The 17,977-nt window shown below is 34.5% G+C and overlaps 1 long non-coding RNA gene across 1 annotated transcript; it reads left to right on the forward strand.

Annotated features, from left to right (window-relative positions):
• Positions 1 to 7,826: 7,826 nt before the first annotated feature.
• Positions 7,827 to 10,483, forward strand: LOC140849378 (uncharacterized). The gene is made up of 3 exons (XR_012131111.1): positions 7,827 to 8,147; positions 9,398 to 9,447; positions 10,307 to 10,483. It is a non-coding gene; the product is annotated as an uncharacterized lncRNA (long non-coding RNA).
• Positions 10,484 to 17,977: the final 7,494 nt, after the last annotated feature.

Raw genomic sequence — 17,977 nt, forward strand, 5'->3', positions numbered from 1 at the left:
AATTAGATTAGAACCCAAAGATAAAAGTTTCAACATGCGAAAATGAGAAACTGGCATGAGATGTAACTCTTTGAAATGTGAAATAAGTAAACATAAAAATGGGTGGTAAAAGAGTTATTTTACACAACAGGGAGATAGATTATATTGTACTCCAAGAGTTAGAACAAGCTAAGAAGAAATGAAAACATTCTGAAAAGTGTCTGATACCACTGTGTATAGTGGTCAGAGATGACTTTCTTTCTAAGGAGGGATGGATTTTTATTGACAGTTCCTAAATCTTTGGAGTAAGGACATCCATGGATGACCATACGGTCTCCTGGAAGCTTATTTACCAATAAAATATTAAGTTGGATAAACCATGCTAACTATTTTATATTATTGTTCCTACTCTCTGTAAAAGTAGCTCACTTTCTGATAAATGAAAGAAATAAAATTTTCCTTATTCTCAGTTCTCTGCCCCTGTCTTTTGGGTATTTGTGCCTATCTTCTATTTGATTTCTCTATCCTATTGCTTGCTTTTTGTTTCTTGTCTTCCTCTTTTCTGCTTTATTATTTGTTCAACAGCAATGTCTTCTAGGCCTCTTGTCATTCCATCATTGCTACTGTCTGTTTCTTCCATCTCCAGCGTTCTAGCCGTACTGCATCTTGTCTTTTCCCTGGTTTTCTCTCAAACCTTTCTATATGATGTTTTGGAAATACTCAGGAGAAGAAAGTTGGGCGAAAAAATGGTATTATAGGAAAAGGCAGATAAGAGAAAGCTTTAAGGTAAGAAAGGAGCGTTGTAAATTTAAGCAGTATCTGTTGTGTCTGTAATTATGGGACATAGGGACACCAGTACAATGGTATTCTATCCTTATTTCCCCCACTTCACACTATTCCAGTGCTTAGCCATGCCCTTTGAATTTAGCAGCCTAGAAAGATGATGAATCAAAGAAAAATATCCATAGTGATCTGAAAAATTTATTAAAATACTTCTCTTTTTTTCCAACTACATATCTCTGAGACTGGGTTTTCTTCACACATTTGCAATATATACTACCAGTTCTTCAGTAAGTGCAGCCAGGTATTGTAACACATTGAATGCAGAAGCATATGAGAATTCAGCTCTTTTTCTATTAAGAAAATATGCAAATATATGAAACACTGATGCCTTTCTCACTTTTTTTTTTTTGGAAAATAGAATTTTCATGACAATACCTTATGTTAAAATGTGTTTTTATTAATAAAAAATTTGTTTTTAAAGTTTTAATTTATAATATAGTAAATAATGATAGCTGTAACCCATAAAAATAAAAGGTTTTTGAAGCCTTCAATAATTTTGAACAGTATGGTTTCTTCATAAATTATATTTGATTGTTTTATATTATCCAGTGAAAACAATAGCTTGTTTAGTATAATATAGTTTAATATCTAAGCCATTTTCTTATATAGGAAATATTTTACATTTCTTAGCAGTGATCATCAGCTACTGAGAAACCTAGTCTATAGTTTGCATTGAAAAGTTTTTTTGTGTGTGTATTTGATGGTGAAAAAAAAAGCCCTCTTGAGGCGAACCTGTGAAAATCCTTAATAAACATCTTAAAATATCTGAGCTCACAAGTAATTAAAGGAAACCTCCCGTGTCTCCAAAAGTAGGAGAAATTGAAAACCAGTGTTATAATCAGGCCCTGGCGATTTGGCAGTCCTAGAGGTTTCGCTAGGCTGAGTAACCAAGAGACTTGGCCTTTAAAGGCCACATGAAGTCCTGGGCACCTGTGAGTTGATAAGTTGAAATGAGGTTGACTCATAACTACGACACATGAAGGACATCATCTACAATGAAAGTGTGAACTTCATTAAAGTCTCTCCAAGTTGAAAATAGATATGACAAAAGCACTTGGTGCCATTTTTGGCTCTAGGCAGGAAAAAACAAAAACAAAAATCAACAAACAAAAAATATTCCCAAAAAAACATCCTATCCACAGGCCTATTTTAATAAAATTAGGGATTTAATTTCACACAGTTTCCATGGTCTAGAAATCAATATACAAAGCGTTTCTCCCAATATGGTAATGTTTTTAAGTTTAGTAGATGCAAACCCAAACTGCTCTGTAAGGTTAAAACATCAAGACATTCATCCAGGATTCTAATAGATAAGGTCTGTCAAAGATGATTTCCTGGTTCAAAATTACAAAACGTCTGAGGAAAAACATCCATGATGAGCCAAAGTTAACAAGAAAATAAATGGCAGACATATACTCCTAAAATATTCAGATGAAAGACTTATCTGGTGTCTCATAATAATGTTTGAAATTATAGTAGGAATAAAAGGAGAAATTGAACACATGGGAGAGACATATTATCCAAAATAATAAACCAAGAGAAAGGTGAAAAATAAAGTATGTAATGAATGATAAAATACTTGGAGGTGGGATTAGGTTAAAGCAGATTGAAAAGAACATAATGGAGTAAAGTATGTTTCAAGAAATTAGAATGAGAAACATGAGGGAAAAGAAATAGGAAATGGGAAAGAGAAAAAAGTGACATGAAACATAAAATGGAAGGACCAGCATATATCTAAGTGGGCATTACAGAAGGAGAGAAAAGGAGAATGGGAAAAGACATTCATAGCAAGGTGAATCAACAGAGAGGAGGACACATAAAAATTGATACTTTAAAAAAGAACTATATGACAGGAGAGTTAATTATATATTTGTATTCCAATATATTACAAATTTAGATAAAATGGATAAGTTACTAGAAAAAATCAATCTTACCAGAGCTGTCTCAAGAAAACATAGGCCTATAGGAGTATAGACCTATAACAAGTAAAGTAATTGAAAGAGTAGTTAAAAATCTACAAACAAAACACTAGGTCACATGATTTTACAGTAAAGTCCTTTCAAAAATCGTGTAACAGGTAGTCTTTATCCCATGAACTCTGTTCCATATAATAAAAATAAGAGAAAAAAATCCCAATTAATTTTATAAGACTATAATAATCTTGGTAGCAAAACTAGAAAAAAGATAATAAAAAATAAGATTATAACTTAGCTCATATATAGATATAAAAATCCTTTAAAAATATTAGCCAATTGTATCCAGAAATAATATAAAACTATACACACATATACTCATATATATATATACTCTCATATATATATATATATACACATACACAAACATATAAAATGTTTAAAATCACAGAAGATATATATATATATATATACACATACATAATGACAAATCTGGACTTACATATACACACACAAATAAATAAAATGTTTAAAATTGCAGAATATTATATATATATATCATGGCAAATCTGGGCTTATCTCTGAAATACAAGGTTGTTTTAACATTAGATCATCCATATAACCCATTCATATAATAATTTTCTATAATTATAATTTCATGGAAAAAAATCACATAAATATCAGAACAGATGAAGATCAAACATTTAATAAAATTCAATATTCATATGTGATAATAAACTCTCAGCAAACTACAAATAGAAAGAGATTTCCATAACTTAACAAACAGTATCTATCAGTTTTGCAGCATGCATAATATGGAATGGTGAAACTTAGATTTCTTTTTTTGAAATAAGGAACAGGACAAGGACATCTGCTTTTAATGATTATTTTTACATTTTTCCCCAAAGGTTTTAGCCAATATAAGAACAAAATTAAAAATTAAGGCATACAGATTAAAAAAGAGAAATTGCAATTGTTCTCCTCAGACATTATGTATTATACATTTTAAATGTTAAAATGTATTTTTAAAAATTACTAAAATTAAGGAAAGCTTAGCAAAATTGTTTGATATAAGATCAAGACAAAAATTTAATTTGTAAGTTTCTTATCGTGATAGAGATGCTTGTATTGGACTAACCCTTTTGCTTATAACAATTATGAATTCTTGGAAAACTTTTTAAAGAACGCACTTGAAGTGAGATGAAAAATAGAAACATTTGGAGTGATCTCAAATTCTGAAAGGGACCTGCCCTAGGGCAAATTAGCATTTATATGGCTTTTCACCTCCAGGAACTCCCAGATGCTCTCTGCGCAGCATCTAGAACTAAATCAGAAAGCTGCAGGCTCACTGCTCTCCTACTGTCTCTTCCTGAATGATGTGTCATTCCTTAGAGGTCAGGCTACTTGGCTACCCTAAAATCTCAGCCCTGTGATGGGCTTAAGGGAAGTTATGATTCTGTAGTTTATCCCTCATTTACTTGTTGTTAAGGTAAAGGCACGTCTCCTTCCAGTTGTCTACAACCTCAGTGGAGGCAGAGCTCTCCCCCTACCCTACGATTTAGCAAAGCCCTGTCCAGCTGCTTGCAGGGCGGTTCTCAGACCAGTTCCCACTGGGGGCCAGATTTCAGGTGTTGGCAGAAAAACTGCTTACAAACATTTTCTTTTTAAAGTTATTTTTAGGTGGGGTTCATTCATGCTCAGTGTTATAAACTATTCTGTTGTATGAATCTATGAAATTTTGCCCATTCTGTGTTCAGTGGACATTTGAGTTGTTTCCACTGGCAAGCACAAAATAAGGCAATCAAGATTTTTTTTTCTGTGAAGGACTTATATGTGTCTTTGAGTATGAACCTAGGTGTGAAATCTCTGGTGTTCAGGAATATGTACATTGAAACTGAGGAATTAATGCTAAAGCTTTCCAAAGTCCTTATACCAATCCTTTTTCAACCATCTATGATAGATCTACTTGCTCTACATCTCTGCACAACAAGGCTTTATGATACTTTATAATTTTAAACCATTCTAGTAAGAGGAATCTCATACTTACAATTTAAATTTTCTTGATGATGAAGGTGATGAAAAATCTTATATGTGCACTGATCACTTGCTCATTCTAAATTTTTAAAGTGCCAGTTTAACATCTCTCACCCATTTTTCCGTTAGTTTGTCTTCTGTCTGTATTTTCTTACTAGTCTTATCTGTAGCAGATATCTTCCCCCACTCTTTGAGTCATTATCTTAATGGTATCTGTTGGTGAACAGCATTTTGATGTAGTGCTACTTATTAATATTTATTGTTCTTGTTTTAAAAATATTTCTCTAAACTCAAAATCTTTGAGGTCTTTTCCTTCAAGAATGTCTTGGCTATTTTTGGCCCTTTGCATTTCTGTATAAATTTTAAACTCAACTTGTTAAATTGCATTTTAAAATATCTTCTGGCATTTTTATTGATTGATTTTAAGAATTTTTTCCTTTGATTTTCATGAAGTTTACTCTTATGTTTCTACATGTGATATTCTTGATATTTGTCTTGTCTTGTGTATTGTACTTCTTAGATATGTAGCGATAGGTTTTTTATCAGCTTGGCAAAATTTTCAGTCAACTCTTCAAATACTGGTTCTTTTCCAATTTTCTCTCTTCTGGCATCAATTGCATATATCTTATAACTTTTCACTATGTATCCATGTATCTCTTATCTGTGTTTTTCTGTATTTTTTCTCTTTTGGTGCTTTAGTTCACTAACCTTTCGTTTGTGCTGAACTCATCTGCAGAGTTTTAAAATTTAATTATGTATATTTCAGTTCAAAAATTTATTTTAGATTTATTTTTATGAATTTTTATTTTCTGGTAAAATTCATCTTTTCTTCTATTTTCTTAAATATCATAATCGTAGGTATTTTAAAACCTCTGTCTGAAAACTCCAATATATATTTCCAGTGTGTTTGTTTCTACTGTTTTTTTAAACTATTGTTTTCTGCTCACTTGAATATATTTCTTGGTATACATTTTGATTTTTATACAGTATTTTTATTGACTATGTACAGTAATTTTATTGAATGCAGAGTATTTTTTACAAAATTTTCTAAAAATAATTTAAGCAGAATGATGCTATCTTTCTCTATAAAGGATTTACTTTTGCTTTTATCAGTTAAGGAATGTGGGGCAGATAACCTTTGTATAATGGAGGTTTAAATTGATTTGAAGCTGGGCATCATTTTATGAATTCTGTTCTATTACTGGCTAGCAATCACACATAAAGTGGACCTCTTCATCCAATTGGAAGCCAAAGTTTCTGCCAGGGCCCCTTTTTCTTGGAGAACTCCCTATTTAATTTTTTTCTCCTTCCCTCCCTCCGCACCCACTCTGTAAAATTGCCTAAAGCTTTGCTTAGGCTCTTGTCCTCTTGGTCACTTTCCACCTAGTTTACCTTCTACGTAACTATTACACTCATCATCTTGGAATGTGGATAGATGCTTAGGATTTGGCAAATGCTTTGTGACCAAAAGCTAAGCCACCTGTTAGGCTCACTTCAGCCCCTGACTCTCTCAGATCTTAGCTCGTTAGATTCTCACAACTTTATGAGCTCTTCAACTGCTTCCAGTTTTTCTAGTTTTTGTTTTGTTTTGTTTTTGTCTGAGGAACTTATTATTATAGTAATAAGAACTCACACAATCATGGGAGAAATAGTGGAATGAAGATTCCAAAGGGAGAAAATGAAGAATCAGAAACAAGTCACTAACTAGCTCTCCTGAAGCCAGGTGCTTCCAGCCACTGGAGTGTTGGTGGAGAGGCCTACAGAAGGCCATGGCTTCTGGGCCTAATGGGAGCTTAGGATCACAAGAGATCATCAGGATGGCCTCCATGAAGAGAAGCTAAATGTAGCAGGGAAAAAAGGGCAAGGTGGACCACAGACAGCTCTCTATCTATTTCTACTGTATCTAATAATGATAATTTCCAAAGCAAAATGGCAGCTGCTTCACTTCTGCCTTCCAAATCTCATACAAAGTTCTCTTTGGTCAACCCTAACTGGAACGGTACAGGGAAGGGCATTCTGGGGAACAGATCTAGCCCAGCCGAGTTAATATAGTACAAACCCACCAGAGTTGACAATTTACCACAAGGAAACCAAACGGCCAGTAAGCATACTAAAAGATGCTGAACTTCACATTTACTCAGAAAAATGCAGTTTGAAAACACAATGAGATACTCTTCCACATGCATCTGATTGGATAAAATTAAAAGTGTTAATGAAGATCACATACATTGGTGTAATTGGTTCAGCCACATTACCAAACACACTGGAATATCAAATGAAATTGAAGATGTACATACCTTTGAACCAGTTATTCTGCTATTAGATATACACTATCTACACATGTACACAAAGAGAAGCTTACCAAAATGCTCATAGCACCATTGTTTTTAATAGCAAAACAAAAACAAAAGAAAATAGTCTGTTACTGAGACTACAGATAAACATCTACTTATTCATATGATTAAACCTATACAGTAATTAAAATGAAAGAACTAAAACTAAATGTATGGACATGAAAACAATATTGAAAAAGTAAGCTGCTAAAGAATATATGGAGTATAATAGCATTTTTATAATTCATGCATATGTAGTAGAAATACAAAACATTAAGAAGAGTGATATCAAATTCAGGTGAATGCAATAAGGGAGTGTTCACAGGAGGCATCAATTGTACTTGTAATGGTTTCTTTCTTTCTCTTGGTGATGGCTGCCTGGGTGCTTGTTTTAGTCTCCCAATGCTTTTTTGTCTCTAAATCTATTTCTTAATAACTGAAAAAAGGAGCTTGGTCTTGCCAAATATATTTCATCCCACCTGCTCATGGAAATTATCCTCACCTATTCCACAGGCCAGAGCATCTTCCAAACTTTAATTCTTTTCTCCCTTTATTCAAAGTTTTTCTCTCTCTTTATATAAAATTAGCCATAGTTGTTACATATTTTTAAAGGCATGGTTAAGGCTGAGCTCTATTTTTTAAATTGGGTAATACTATCTTTTTGGTGACTTTTACATTATTAAGTACATTTGCTTTTGATGTATTTTTCTTTACGCAGGTCGTGTCTTATTTTGGAACTGACTTTGAAATAAGAAGAAAGGGTCACTTACTCAAAAGAATTTAGAAGATTTATATCTTCTTAATATTAAAAAATGGAGAGCGTTTTCTCACTGGAATTCCAGCAGCGACTGAGAAGGCAGAGCAACAGGCAGGGCTGGTTCACTTGAGAGAACCCATTGGCAGAGGGGGCTGTGACCCAAGGACCAAACGGCCTTCAGGCCTTAGAGGCTGATCAAAGGAAGAGAAGAAGCAAAGTAAGAAGATGGTAGAATGCTGTGGATTGTGTGAAAAGATCCTCCCTCAGAATGAACCTATCATATATTCGGTAAGTTCACTAAATCATAAAATGCTGACTGAGGTCAAAACTTTGAGGAAATAGTGAAGGAGGTGATATTTGCATCAGGGCTTGACACAGCAGAGAAATAGAATAGCACACAGAGACAGAGCTCAGAGGCATAGAAAGATGTGAGAAAACAAGAGGAACAAACATTCTAAAGAGAGTTTTGAACTGCTACTAGGCCTTCAAATAGAAACCAGGCCATGTTTATTCAGATTTCCAAAGGCCGGGGAAACAACTGTTGATACCTGTATTACATTAAAATATATTCAAAACAGGCTGACCTATTTCCATTCCTTTCAATACAGTTTGCAAATAAAATTGAAATACAGTACTTGTTTTCAGAAGAGTTGCTTCAGAGCAACCAAATCCAAATAATACATTTAATTGTGTACCTTCTACGTAGGTCTTAGCTGAAGAAAAATGGTGATAGTCTCTCAGAGAAAAATGTGTATTAAAGACAAATTCACATACACTTTCATTTTTATATCTAAATATATACTGAGAATGCCTTTTGGCAAGTAGACGTAGGTTTTTGCCTTTCCCTTGAGGAAATGTAGATGGTAAACTTGTGTGATTCCCAATAGGGCAACAGTCTGTAAGTAAAACATGTAATATTTAAGAGGTTTTTTTATTAAACACTTTTTTTTACTCTCTACACTTAATAATATTTCAACAACAATAAGCATGTATGTTGATGATAATTTTCACTGGAACAGTTTCTTTGCCTTCTTATATTCTATTTCTTATGAATTAATAAAAATAGTTCTACTTTGTTATAAATTTATAAAGTATTTGTATTAGAAAAACAACTATGATAGAGTTACAGAAAAAGTAAGATTTCTTTGACTTAAAATAGTAAGAACTGTACTAAAAATATGATTTTATTGTTATTAGGTAGCAAAATTTGAGTGATTTTTATTTTTGTACATAGTATTTGTTCCTTTCTAATTCCTTAATGTTAAAATTGCCTCAAAGTATATTTTGCCATTGATGGCTTTCAGTGAGAGAAGGAGAAAGCTGAACCTCAAATTTCTTGGTTTCAATGACTTTTTTGCTAAGCAATAGAAATGTTTATTTTCTATCAGAAATTTCATGGGTGGCAAAATTAGAACAAACCTTCTCAGTATTAGTGTTTAAAGAATGGAAGCCTCTGGAGTCAAGATTTTGTGATTCAAAACCACCACTTGGGTAATCTGCTTAACATCTTTGCCCTTCAATTTATTTATTTATAACAGGAGACTATAACAATTCTTCTCACATGAGACTGGATGGCTGAATGCAACAGGTATGTAGAACTCCCAGCATAATGCTGGACACATATTAAGACTCAATAATTGATAGCTCTTTTATTGTTCTTTTTTTAAAAATTTTTATTAAGGTATGATTGATATACACTCTTATGAAGGTTTCACATGAAAAATCAATGTGGTTTATTGATTATCAAGTCTCCACCCATACCCCAATGCAGTCATTTTATTGTTCTTAAATGATGTAGTTATCACAGGTGATGAAGGTCTAAATATAAATACATATAAATACATATATACACATATAAGCTTTCTTCAAAATACTCCTTAACACAATACACACTGTGTTAAGTAGGCAACGTGGACCAATAGAAACAGCACTGGACCAGGTCCAGATTGGCTTGCTGTGAGCTACTTTGTGACAAGCTACTTTTTGTAAAGATTCAGCTTCTCCATGTCTTACATTTTCTATTTGTAAGATGAGAGTTTAGATGAGAGGATTTTTATGATACCATTTCAGTCTTAATAGTCAATGACTCATTTTTTAAAGGAATATATCTGCAATACCAGATGGGAATATGTAGAGTCACAGATTAAAGTGAGTCTCAGGAAGGAAAAATAAAAGGCTGAAAAGAGAGTTTCTCCCACCAAATTCACTGAGTAACAAGAATTCAGCAACAGATTATAATGTAATTGAAAAAGCATTGTTAGGATTGGATGTTCATGTCTTCCAAAATTCAAATGTTGAAATCCTAACTCCCAATGTGATGGTATGAAGAGATGGGGTCTTTGGGAGGTAATTAGGTTATGAGGGTGAGGCTGTCATGGATGGGATTGGTGCCCTATAAGAAGACACACTAGAGCTTGCTCCCTCTCTCTCTCTGCTCTCCACTATAGGGGGATACAATGAGAAGACAGCCATCTGCAAACCACGAAGGGAGCCCTCCCCGCACAGCTGGCTTCTTCAACCTGGACTTCCCAGCCTCCAGAACTGTGAGGAATACACGTTTAAACCACCCAGTCTATGGTATTCTGTTATAGCAGCCTGAACTAAGACAAGATTAATTTTCCCAACCTATGAATTCCTTCAGTCAGTTAATTAATTGCAATTAAAGAATACCTACTATGTGCCCAACATTGCAGGAAGTGCTAGAAATACAGAAATAAATATTTGCTGTCTGTGTATTTAGTGGGATAGGCATACAACTATAATCTTTGTAAAATAGACTCTTTCTTATGTGATATAGTCCATTCACATACCTCTAGAAGAAATGCTGAAGAAAGAAACAGGCACTCCCTGGAGATGGGGAACTTTAATTCCAGGTTGTATATCTCATATATATTATCTACTTCTCAGTTTTCCTCTTTTGTAAAATAGGGATAATTTCAGTATCTACTTTATAGAACATGAGAGGATTTAACAGGTAAAGTGGTTAGTTAGTTCTCAATAAATACTAGATTTTTTTAAAATTCAAAAAGTGGGCAACATATTTTAGTGGTTAGGAGCTTAGTTCTAGAGTTGAATAGATGAGTTTTGAATATCAGTTTTGCCATTTACTATCTGTGTGTCCTCAGAATAGTCCTTAACCCTTAAGTAATAGGGTGAAAATTATGACTGTTCTTCTTTGGTTTGCTGAGATGATAAAATTGTAAAATGCATGTAAAGTACTTATTGAATTGCCAGTCTATTTTTTGGCACTTAATAGTGCTGGCTTTTATAAAATAAATCATCAAAGATACCACAAAATATGTCCTCTTAACAAGTACACATGTGTCATATTACAGGACATCTTAGGTCTGGTATTTTAGAGGTGGAACCTAAGACAGGGATTCATGTTCTAGTGATTTTCTGGGGAAGTGCCCTTAGGACAGCAGAAGGGAGAAGCCAGATAGGTAAGTGGAACAAACTAACCAAGTATGTAGTATAGTTAGGCACTAGCTTTAGTCTGATCCCTTCTGGGAATTTCGAAGCACAGATTGAATCATAGAGTTAGTCCCACATAGTGACAAACGGGCCAGCTATTGTACTGCTGTATCAGTCTGTCACTGGTCGACTTCTTGAAGGAATGAAGAGAGAGAGGGGGCAATAGTGAATTATTAGCCAACAATCCAGTAAAAGGTGATGGAGACAGACTGGTAAAGGCAACAGCAGTGGGACACCAACAGCATGCACTACAAAGATGAAGGTGAAGATATAAGGTAAAAGGTCCAGGTGTACCATTATTAGTGAAGTTGACTGCTAGGTCGTTTAACTTCCTGGAAGTCAAGGAAAACAGGGTTTTAAAGATTTTCTTGATTTATAAAACAAATATGTTAGATGTCTTCTGTTTGGCCCTCTGGAGCCATTCTGTATACTTCTCTGCTTTGGGCTCTATCCCCTGGAAGCTGGGATGTATGAACTGAATCAGTATTCTCTTAATTTTTGGCTTTTGACTGGTTTGAGCTGATGGGGTCACTGGAAAGAGAATAATCAGCAAAAAGAATTCCATTCCTATGGGGATTATGCTGCTGGCTGTGTGCCTACCCTGAGGGTCACAGGACTTTCCAGGAGCCCACTCTCAGGGTTTGGTAATACTCCCTCTTGTCATTTTAGATGCAAGAGTAGCTGTGACACTTCACTATTACCAGCTTCATGGTAATGCACACATCCTGCCCATATCATTGTAAAGAATTTCCTCATTAAGCTTCCTTCAAAGTACTTAAATTAAGTTTGCTACCTGTTTTCTGAAGTGACCCTGACTAATATAGGTGGTATATCATTTCATTACAAAAATGAATATTTCCCTTACACTAAATTCTAGACACAACTTACTATGTGAATAAATTCTAACTTAAAATGCATTGAATATGATATAAAAAATATTTGAAATGTTCTTCATATGGCCATTTCTTTGGAAGCCTTTCATAATACTGAATTATAACTCATTGAAGTTATTACTATACAAAATTAAAATAATATATCCCAGGAAATTAGCACATTCACCGTAGCCTTATTACCTTATGCCTGTGTGCAAATGAGCATCAGACTGAAGAATCTGGCCTTCACAAAAAATCAGTCAAATTCTAAATCAGTTAACTCCTCCTCAGAATTTAGAGGAAAAATATCTTACCAAAAAAATCCATACTTTTGGTTTTAAAAATCTAAAGAAATATATACAATGCCTCTCCCCCATAAATGGTAAGCAATATTGACAGGAACTAAAGACCCAAATAAATGGAAAAATATGCCATGTTCATGGATTGGAAGACCTAATATTGTAAAAATCTTCCCAAAATTAATCTAAAAATTGAATGCAATCCTAATTAAAATCCCAGTGGATTTTTTTTGTAGAAATAAATATTGAAATGCAAATAACCAAGGCAACCTTGGAGACCAAAAAATTGGAGCAATATGCTCTACTCAATATCAAAGTAATAACAGAACTACAATAATAAAGAAAGAACAATATTGGTGCAAGGATAGGTGAAGGGACTACCAAATCAGAATAAAGTATTCAGAAACAGACCTGAATATATATGAATACTTGATTTATGTTTAATATGGCACTGCAGAATAGTGGCAAAATGACTGTCTTTTCAATAAATAATGTTATGTTAATTGGATGTTTTTTTCCATGTGGAAAAAATAAAGCCTAACCTCTACCACATGCAATAAATAAAAGTCAATTTCAGATGGAGTGTAGAATAAATATGACATGTAAAAGAATAAAGTGTCTAGAAGATGCCATAAAGAATGTCATTATAAAAGTGAGATAAAGATTTCTGAAAGCAGAAAACGTGCTGGCTAGAAAGGAAAGATGGACAAGTTGGAGTACCTTAAACTAAGAATATGAAAAGACATTATTAATAGAGATGAAAGGTTAAGTTACAAAGTGGGAGAAGACATAGCCAACAACAGGTTGGTATCTAAAATAGAGTTCTAGACATCAGTAAGTAAAAGACAGTTCAATAGGTATATGGCAATAGACTTGAAACATCACTTATAAAAAAGAATACTAATATAGCCAAAAAACATGAAAGGTGCTCATTATCACTAGACATCAGATGTTCATTGTCACTAGACATTCATTAGAACTAGAAAGTAAAAACATGATTTTGGCAGGTGTGTAGTGGTTAGCCACCAAAATGGTAAAAACAAAACAAAACAGAAAACCAAGTGTAGAGTGAGAATTTGGAGCAACAGGAGCTACTATAAATTGCTGGGGGGTACAGTGTTAAGTTGTTACAGCCACTTTGGAAGGTTGTTTACTAGGATTTGCTCAAGTTTATCATAAATATTCTTCATAATTCCACAATTTAACTCCTGCCTTTTAAGACCAAAAGAAATGCATACATGTGCCCCAGATGAAAAGTTTAGTAATATTCACTGCAGCATTATTGGTAATACTCCCCAAACTGGAAACAACCAATATGTTCATCAACAATAACATATTTCAATAAATATACATACATAATAATACTATTGAGTAATGCAAATGAAAAAAAGTTTCACACATACACAAAAGTTGAGTGAAAGAAGACAGATACATAATGTTAATATTGTTTGATCCCATTTACATAAACTTCAAATTGGTAAAAACTTATCTGTGTTATTATAAGTCCCAAATATGGTTATCTTTAGGGACAAGAAAGGGATCAATACTAGGGAGGGAGTCCAAGATGGAAGGGGGGTGATTCTGTGCAGCTGGTAATGTTTATTCCCTGTGTCTGTCATGTTTACACAAGTGTGCTAGCTTGGCAGTAATTCATTGAGCTATACACTATGACTTTTTCACTTTTCTGTATGTATGTTGTACTTGAGTAGATTTTTTAAAAAAAATTATACAGATTCAAATAGAGGAAGAAAGTGATCACCAAATTATAGTAGTCAATTTTAAAGCTTTGTGGTGGCAACTTGTACTAAAAGGACTTTTTAGGAAATCTAATCAATTTTACAATATTCCCACTTAGTCAGGTATATCTGTTTACATGTTATCCAGTATTATATATGTGCTATGCAATATATTCTCTACATTGCTTTAATATGTCTCTTCATAGGTACAAGAGAAAAGGAAAGGAAACAGATATTTTGGGCCATATACACTATGTAAGGCACAATGATAGGGTCTTTACAAGTTTTTTTTAAATCATAAGAATACCATGATAGTTATTATTGTTCACATTTTTCAAATTAAGAAGTTGAGACTCGTAAGCTTGAAGTAACCTGCTCATGAAAGTAGCTAGTAATGTGAGAGTTTACTTGCATATCAGATTATTTGGCTCCATAGCCTGTATAGCCTGGACATGCAATAGCGTGACACAGAAAGAGTTGAACTTCTCCGTCTCTGCGATAACCACCATTTTATTAAGTGTACTATAAAAGGTTGATTTTAACATTATGCAGAATTATAAAAAAGGTAAAGTTCATTGTTTTGATTCATTTTCTCTTGAAGATCAAAAACTACCACCTTCCAGTATGCTTGTGTTCTCTTTTCTCTCTCTCGAGTCAAAACAAGAAATTAGTGATGCTTTTACACCTTGGTCACTCAGCTAATCAATCAAAGTGTTGCAGCCTTAAGGTCCTGAGGTTCAAAGGTATGAAAAGAAAAAAAATGGGTTTGGTCAGCTGGCCTTGATCATAGTGGTTTAATCCAGACATGGGAAAGTGTTTTGCTAATCTAGGGGTATTAAATGTTTTGCTTGAGTACCTCCTAAAGTAATTTTTTAGAAGCATAGTTTCAGTTGCTAACTAAAGTTTTATACTGAAGTTTAATAGTTAAACATGATTATAAGTTCTAGCAAATTGTATATTGGCTAGTGCATTAAATAGTTTTCATCAAAACATTAGAGCAACAAATTAAATTTATTTAATTTAGAGGAAAAATATCTGCCCAAGAACTTAATTGGCAAAGCCAGTTCTTAATTGTGAAACCAATAATCTAAATTAGGCTTTTCTGTGAGGAAAAGAAAACCCTATTTTGTTTTTCAATTACAATAAACATGTAAATGTGCATCCCCACCTCTATACTCCCTCACTTCTGAAATCTAAGGTATGTAAGTAATATATAGTTTTGGGGAGATAGTTGAAGTCACAGGAGCTTAGCATCAGTCTTTTACCTAGATAAGAAAGGGCACTTTCCTCTCCCATATTTTTACTAAAGCCTTTCTAGCTTTAACACCTTGTAATGCTTCCTTAGCATCACTTCCTGTTTCTTTGTTTGGCACCACCAAAGTTTTCACACCTTGTGGTAACCACCATACTAATTTCAGATGAATGAGGGGAAGGCAAAAGATCTGTGAAGAGAGATATGAGAAGAAGAAGTAACAGATCATGGAAGATTCTCACAGGTCAGTTTTAAGATAGTATGAAACTTTGAAGATCTGGACAACCCAAGTCCTCTGAAAAGTGTTTCTATCAGCATAAAAGCCTTCTTCTACCTCCAGGGCTGTCCATTTCACCACTTTTGCTTCTGAGTCACTCCATACTCAGCCAGATGCCTGGAGGTAAGGGATTTCCACTGGTCTCTTCCCAAGATTCCTCCCAGGCAGAGTCCAAAGCTGAGAGAATTTGTTATTCTTAGTTTCCCCTTGCTATTTATTACTCCTTGGTTGCTATAATGGAACTTTAACCCAACTGCAAAACAAAATGGGATGATTGATAAGAATATATTGGGATCTCATGGACCATAAGAACTATCATGCAGTGGAATCAGGAAATGGAATACTAGCCATCTTTCTTCTGTCTTTCACCTCTGTTCTTCTCTGCATGTCTGATTCATATTTCTTTCTTTTTCTGTAGAAACTCTTTCTCTGCTTTCCTGAACTATAGAGTAGAATAACATGGCACTGAAAATGCCTCAGTATAAATATGACCTGTCTTCCAAAGAAAGACTGAATCCAATCTTTAAAGAAAAGAATCTGATGAAGGGGAGGTGACATACTATACCCAGTCTTGATCCATAGAACTACGAGCCCATGATTCTGCATGAATCATGGGGATGAGTCAGGTTTGAAATGAGGCTTTGAAACAGATAAAACATCCAGCATACATCCAATGCCTTCTACGGCTGGGCAGAGTGCTTAGACCAGGACATATCTCAGTCATAAGTTGAATAAATATATTTCCTATTTGACCCAGGAATTCCACTCCTAGGAATTTACCCTAAGAATGCAGCAGCCCAGTTTGGAAAAGACATATGCACCCCTATGTTTATTGCAGTACTATTTACAATAGCCAAGAAATGGAAGCAACCTAAGTGTCCATCAGTAGATGAATGGATAAAGAAGATGTGGTACATATACACAATGGAATATTATTCAGCCATAAGAAAAAAACAAATCCTACCATTTGCAACAACATGAATGCAGCTAGAGGGTATTATGCTCAGTGAAATAAGCCAGGCAGAGAAAGACAAGTATCAAATGATTTCACTCATCTGTGGAGTATAACAACAAAGGAAAAACTGAAGGAACAAAACAGCAGCAGACTCACAGAACCCAAGAATGGACTAACAGTTGCTAAAGGGAAAGGGACTGCGAAGGATGGGTGGAAAGGGAGGGATAAAGGGGAAAAAGGGGAATTACGATTAGCACACATAATGTAGTGGCGGGGGGGACATGGGAAAGGCATTATATGCAGAGAAGACAAGTAATGATTCTATAGCATCTTACTATGCTGATGGATAGTGACTGTAATGGGGTGTATGGGGGGACTTGATAAAAGGGGGAGTCTAGTAACCATAATGTTGTTCAAGTAATTGTACATTAACTATACAAAAAAAATTTTTAATTTATATATTTCCTGTCTTGGGCATATTTTCACATTAGTCTATCCATAAAGAGACTAAATGATGTATTCTGAAACTTAAGAATTGCACATGATAGAAGGGGCATTATTTAGTTATTGGAAATGGGGCAGGAGTGAGGCCATCTGCCCATGAAATCACATCATACTTACTCCTAGGGTGGTAAGTTCATTATGGAGGTGAGAGGAGACTCATTTGAAGTGCTGGAAGAAGAGAGAGGACTTTTTAAAAACTGTATGCTTTCAATAAAATGATTTGGTTATTTCCTTGCACTGTTTCTCTATCCTAGGGGTTTACAATTCTGACCAGCAGATATTCTGAGGGCCTACCCATATGCTCTCCGAATCTTTGCCTTTTCCTGGCACACAGCCCCCTATGTGCTTTTCACCTGCATCTCTGCTGGAGTTCTGTCCTCAGACTTCCCTGGCATGTGCCTGAGATGTGCCCAGGAATTTACATCTCCAGCAATGACTGGTGAGTCAATACACTCAGCTCCCTGGTCCCTGAGGGGGACAGCTTGGAGGTCTGACTCTTAAGTCTGCAAGAGGTCCTTGCAGTATTGAGCAAAAGTTAACATCCTTGGATCTTCACTAGACATCTCACCCTTACCTGGCTTCCTTCCTTTTCCTGTCACTTGCCCTACTCTTCTTTGGAAAACTCTGTAATAAATCACTTTTTACATGAATCTTCATCTTAGGGTTTACATCTGGGAAACCCAAACTTAGATAACTGATTATCTATTACAACTACCTGAGAAGTTGGTATATCTGGGAGAATGGAAATT

This window comes from Manis javanica, chromosome 5, assembly GCF_040802235.1.
Source record: "Manis javanica isolate MJ-LG chromosome 5, MJ_LKY, whole genome shotgun sequence".
Taxonomy (NCBI): Eukaryota; Metazoa; Chordata; class Mammalia; order Pholidota; family Manidae; genus Manis; species Manis javanica.